Source organism: Oryctolagus cuniculus, chromosome 9 (genome assembly GCF_964237555.1).
Source record: "Oryctolagus cuniculus chromosome 9, mOryCun1.1, whole genome shotgun sequence".
NCBI classification, from domain to species: domain Eukaryota; kingdom Metazoa; phylum Chordata; class Mammalia; order Lagomorpha; family Leporidae; genus Oryctolagus; species Oryctolagus cuniculus.
Genome location: NC_091440.1, coordinates 79,789,870 through 79,795,869, shown reverse-complemented (window position 1 = coordinate 79,795,869; position 6,000 = coordinate 79,789,870).

Sequence of the window (6,000 nt, the reverse complement as noted above, 5' to 3'; positions counted from 1 at the left end):
CCCACCTATCTAGTTAAAATGCTGTGTGTGCTCCAAGTGTTTTTCAAGCCCCATTTACTCCAAAAGCGCTTCAGTATAAACACACTTCACATCATGAAAATCATGTAACTTTTTTTAAAAATGAGTTACTTGCGGTTTGGAACTTAACTCAGTATTGCCTGCTAGACTTAGCTTGACAGACACCTTGTCTTTGCAACAAGATGGTAACTTCGCCAGATGACAAATTGATTTATTTGTAATGCCCCAGAGAATCAAAAGTACTTCTCTATAAGACACAGGAAATGGATAATGAAGGAGAACTAATTGTTCCCACAAAATCCATTTTCTCCCTTTTCTTCAATAAAAAAAAAAAAAAAAAAAAAAAAAAAACCCTGGGGCCCATGCTGTGGTGCAGCAGGTTAAAGCCCTGGCCTGAAGTGCCGGCATCCCATATGGGCACCGGTTCTAGTCCCGGCTGCTCCTCTTCCGATCCAGCTCTCTGCTATGGCCTAGGAAAGCAGTAGAAGATGGCCCAAGACCTTGGGCCCCTGCACCAAGGAGACCTGGAAGAAGCTCCTGGCTATTGGCTCCTGGCCCCTGGCTCCTGGCTCCTGGCTTCGGATCGGTGCAGCTCCAGCCTTTGCAGCTATCAGAGGAGTGAACCAGTGGATGGAAGACCTCTCTCTCTCTCTGCCTCTCTCTGTAACTCTGTCTTTCAAATAAATAAAATAAATCTTTAAAAAAATAATAAAAAATATTAAAAAAATAATAAAAAGTATTAGCTGGGCACATAGTTCCTGGATAAAGAATGTATTTCCTGCCTGTCATTTATGCTGTTAATGAAACGTAACTAAGTTTTTCCAATACAAATTAAATAGTGTTGTGAGCCAACAATGACTTCCCAAAGTGCGTTCTCATTTCTATTTCCAGAACCAATGCTACCATATTTAGAAAAATGGTCTTGGTAAATGTGATCAAGTTAAGGATCTTAAGGTGGGGAGGGGCCGGCGCCGTGGCTCACTAGGCTAATCCTCCGCCTTGCAGCGCCGGCAAACTGGGTTCTAGTCCCGGTCAGGGCACCGGATTCTGTCCCGGTTGCCCCTCTTCCAGGCCAGCTCTCTGCTGTGGCCAGGGAGTGCAGTGGAGGATGGCCCAAGTGCTTGGGCCCTGCACCCCATGGGAGACCAGGATAAGTACCTGGCTCCTGCCATCGGATCAGCGCAGTGCGCCGGCCGCAGCGGCCATTGGAGGGTGAACCAACGGCAAAGGAAGACCTTTCTCTCTGTCTCTTGCTCTCACTGTCCACTCTGCCTGTCAAAAAAAAAAAAAAAAAAGGTGGGGAGGATATCATGGCTGATTTGAGTGGGCACTAAACACCATCATAAGTATCTTCATAAGACTAAGACTTTGACACACACAGAGAAGCCCATGTAAACATGGCAAAAAAGGGAGCAATGTGGTCACACACCCCAGATGCCCAGTAATGCTATTTGGCCAACAGAAGTTAGGAGAGACCAGGAACAGATTTTCCTGCAGAGTCTCTGGAGACAGCAGAGCCCTGCTGACACCTTATTTCAGACCTGTGACCTTGGGAGCTCTGAGAGAATAAATGGCTTTTTTTAAGTAACCAAGTGTCTGCTAACTTGTTATAGCTGCCACTGCCACAGGAATCCAAAACATATTTTGCAACCAGGAAGTGAAATGCAGTTTTAACAAGTATCTAATAATGTGAAAGTGACTGGATTGCAATGATAGGTAGAGCTTGAAGAAATTTGAGCAGTAGACAGAAAAAGTTTAGATGGCCTGGGAGAGAATATTGGTAGACATGTGGCTATCAATGTGAACATAGTTGAGGAAATGTCTGTCACTGACGAAACTCCATATATTAGCAAGATCAAAATTCTGGTGGAAATATGAGCATTGCAGATGCTTCTATGAGGACTCAGAGGAAATGAGAGTCATGTTAGTGGAGGATGAAGGGAAGGAAAGCTTCAATAACATATTGTGGTAGAAAATGTAACTCATTTTTGTCCTACAGTGGTGTGGAAAAAAGAACTTGCAAAAGACTTATAAAGGGGCCGGCGCCACAGCTCACTAGGCTAATCCTCCGCCTGCGGCACCGGCACGCCAGGTTTTAGTCCCGGTTGGGGAGCCAGTTCTGTCCCAGTTGCTCCTCTTCCAGTCCAGCTCTCTGCTGTGGCCCAGGGAAAGCAGTGGAGGATGGCCTAAGTGCTTGGGCCCTACACCTGGCTGAGAGACCAGGAGGAAGCACCTGGCTCCTGGCTTCGGTTTGGCGCAGCACGCCGGCCATAGAGGCCATTTAGGGGGTGAACCAACGGAAGGAATACCTTTCTCTCTCTCTCTCTCTTTCTCTCTCTCTCTCACTGTCTAATTCTGCCTGTCAAAAAAAAAAAAGACTTATAAAGGAATTTTTATTTTGTCAGATTTCCAAGCAAAATGTTGAAGGTACAGATTGGTTTTGTCTTGCTTAAGGTAAAATACAAGAAGAAAGAAAGAAATTGATGAAGGCATTGTTAACCAGAAAGGAATCAGCAGTTGAAGAGTCTGGAAATTGTGAGCCTATTTAGAAATAGGGTATTATTAGGAGACCCCGTTAGGAGAGTACCCTGAACAAAGGTCGAGGGGAACCTGCACATGTTAATCTATTTGGAGAAAGGCTGCTTGCAGATGTGATTCAGTAAAGGATATTGAAGTAAAGAGACTTTCCTGGATTACCCAAGTGGGCCCTAAATTTATGCACAGGTGTCCTAACAGAGAGACAAAGGGAGATTCAACACGTGAAAAGAGAAAGCAATGTGACAAACTTTTGCTAGATAATCTTTTGCTAGTGTTGAAAACATTAGATGGGTGACATATGGATCCACACAACCATCTGCACAGAAACCAAAAATGGAGATGCGCCTCTTCAGGAAAGATCTGCAGAGGACCCTCTTTTCTGAGCCTGTGAATCCTGGAGACACATACGCAAGATTCACATGGTCTTGTAGAATGTTTTAACAGCAGAAGCATTGCCGTCTTGCACTAATGGGACAGAGACAGAATGAAATGTATGGGTGTTGGTAGATTCCAAGTTATACAGACAGGACAATGGCTAATAAAACTATTCAGTAGCAAACAGGTGCTACCCTTGAAGAAAAAGGAAGGGGAGCAGACATTTGGCCTGACAGTTAAAATGCAGGCTAAATGCCTTCGTCGCATATCAGCGTACCTGGGTTTGATACCTGGCTAATACTTCAGGACTCCATCTTCTTGCTAATGCAAACTCTGGTAGGCATCAGTGATGGCTCAAGTAACTGGTTCCTTCCACTCATGTGGGAAACCCGAATTGAGATTCTGGCTCCCTGATTTGACCCTGGCCCAGCCCTAGCCTAATCAGGGCATTTGGTAAGTGAACCAGTGGGTGAGATCACTCTCTCTCTGTCTCCCCCAAATATATATATATATATATATATATATATATATATATACACATATATACTGTATTTACTGTAAATAAAGAATGCTTCCAAGAGCAGATGCCTGAGCATGCAGGCAGTGGTCTGGGCCACCAGTGCAGAGACAGGTCTGCAGGACTACAGGCAGAGGCACAACCCCACAGGACCAAAGGATGAAGCTGCAAGTCACAGAGAATTATTAGCCAACTTGAACACAATGGAATTTTCCCTATTGGATTTCAAACTTTCTTGGAATCAGGGACCACTGAATAACAAAAGACCATTCAAAATTGGAGCACCACTTTGTGAAGGAGAGATACACAACCACAGATGTAAACCTCAAAAATATTTAATTGTCTTCAATATTAAAAATATTTGGTATCCAAAAGGTTAATTTCATTTTATTTCTCTCCATAGCCTTTCTCTTGATAATCAGACATTATTAAACAATGTCGTTTGTATTTTCCAAATGTCATATGTACATGTCCCATTTTCCATATTCCTTGTGGCCTATTTAAAGCTGTTCTGTGGGCCAGCTTTGTGATGCTGTGAGTTAGGCCCCCACCGGCAACACCGGCATCCTATCTCAGAACACTAATTTGATTACTGGCTGCTCTACTTCCTATCCACCTCGCTGCTAATGTGTGTAGGAAAGCATCTGACGATGTACCCCTGCCACACAGGTAGGAGACCCAGATTAGTTCCACACTCCTAGCTTCAATATGCCCCAGCCCTGATTGTTCTGGCCAACTGGGGAATGAACCTGCAGATGGAAGATATCTCTCTATCATCTATCTATCTTTCTATCTATCAATCATCAATCTATATCTCTATTTCTATCTCTCTATCTCTGTCTCTGTCTTCCCTTCTCTCTCTATCACTCTGACCTTCAAATCAATAAAATAAGTCTCTTTTTTTAAGAAGCCATACTGAAATAGCCTTATCTTATGAAATGATCTCATAGCTTGTCTCAGCATCTCCAAACTTTCCAATTCTACCTTGATCTATGTTAAGATCTATGTTAAGTACAACTTTTGCCACCACATTCAATTGCTATTTATTAGTTAAAAGATGAAGGGCTCCAACTTGAATTTATTTATTTCTAATTACTTACATGAGATATACACCCAAAATTAAAAATGCAAAAGATGTTTATATAATTATTTAGCTTGTTAATATTTTTACATAAGTGTTTCTATAGTTTTAAATTCTTCTACAATTAATGCATACTGTTTTCTAGACAATTGTCTTTGTCCAGGCTCTCATGACAAATCAACAGACCAGGTGACATAAACACAGGAACTTTTTAAATTTTATTACAGGGGCCAGCGCTGTGGTGCCACAGGTTAAACTGGTTCCTGCTGCACTGACATCTCTTATGAGTGCCAGTTCAATCCCTGCTGCTCCACTTCCTATCCAGCTCCCTACTAATGCACCTGGGAAAGCAGTGGAAGATGGCCCAAATCCTTGTGCTCCTGCACTCACACAGGACCCGGAAGAAGCCCCATCACACAATGTATCAACAAAGTCTGTCTCTGGCTCATACTGAGAGTCTTGTCTCTTAGTGTCTTGATTTGCAACTACTAATGAGGATCAGATTAGTTCACCCAACCTGTAAAGAATGCGTCTATAGCTTTGATTACGTGTGAAACTTTGGTAAATGAAGCCTTTAATCTTACTCTCCACCTCTGATCCAGTAATTCAAGGGACTGGGTAGACAGATCACATGTGATTTACTCATATATGAAAGTGGTTTTGGGTGTATCAGGCACAGCCCCAGGTAAGGGTAGGGTACCTAGAAATCACCCTGCTTGGTCAGGTCAATATATCATTCTTTTCTTTTTTGACAGGCAGAATTAGACAGTGAAAGAGAGAGAGAGACAGAGTGAAAGGTCTTTCTTTTCCATTGGCTCACCCCCCAAATGGCCACTATGGCCGGCGCACTGCGCCAATCCAAAGCCAGGAGCCAGGTGCTTCCTGGTCTCCCATGCAGGTGTAGGGCCCAAGCACCTGGGCCATCCTCCACTGCTTTCCCGGGCCACAGCAGAGAGCTGGACTGGAAGAGGAGCAGCTGGGACAGAATCTGGCGCCCCAACTGGGACTAGAACCCGGGGTGCCAGCACCACAGGCGGAGGATTAGCCAAGTGAGCCAGGTGCTGGCGGTCAATATATTATTCTTAAAGACCTAACATGAATGCTATTTTATTCCACAAGCATTTAGTAGGTACATTTTTTTTAGGTTTCAGGGATTTTACCGGTTGCTGGGAATACAACAATAAATAGATGGAGTTGTTTTCCATAGAAGAATGGTCCTTTTAGAGAAGAAAGTCACATATATTAATTATAATTCTAACACTCCTCACACAAATGATCCATCAGAAAACACGAATGTTTTAACAAATACTGAACGTGTGTTTTCATAACCTATAGGTTAAAATCTTAAGAGACATACTAGTGAAACTATCACAAGGAAAGCAACAAGGAAATTGTATTTAGTGAATGAGTTGCCTTTTTCAGGTAAAGAACATTTCAAGGGAAGAGATGGTGCGGCCCAGGATTCAGAGAT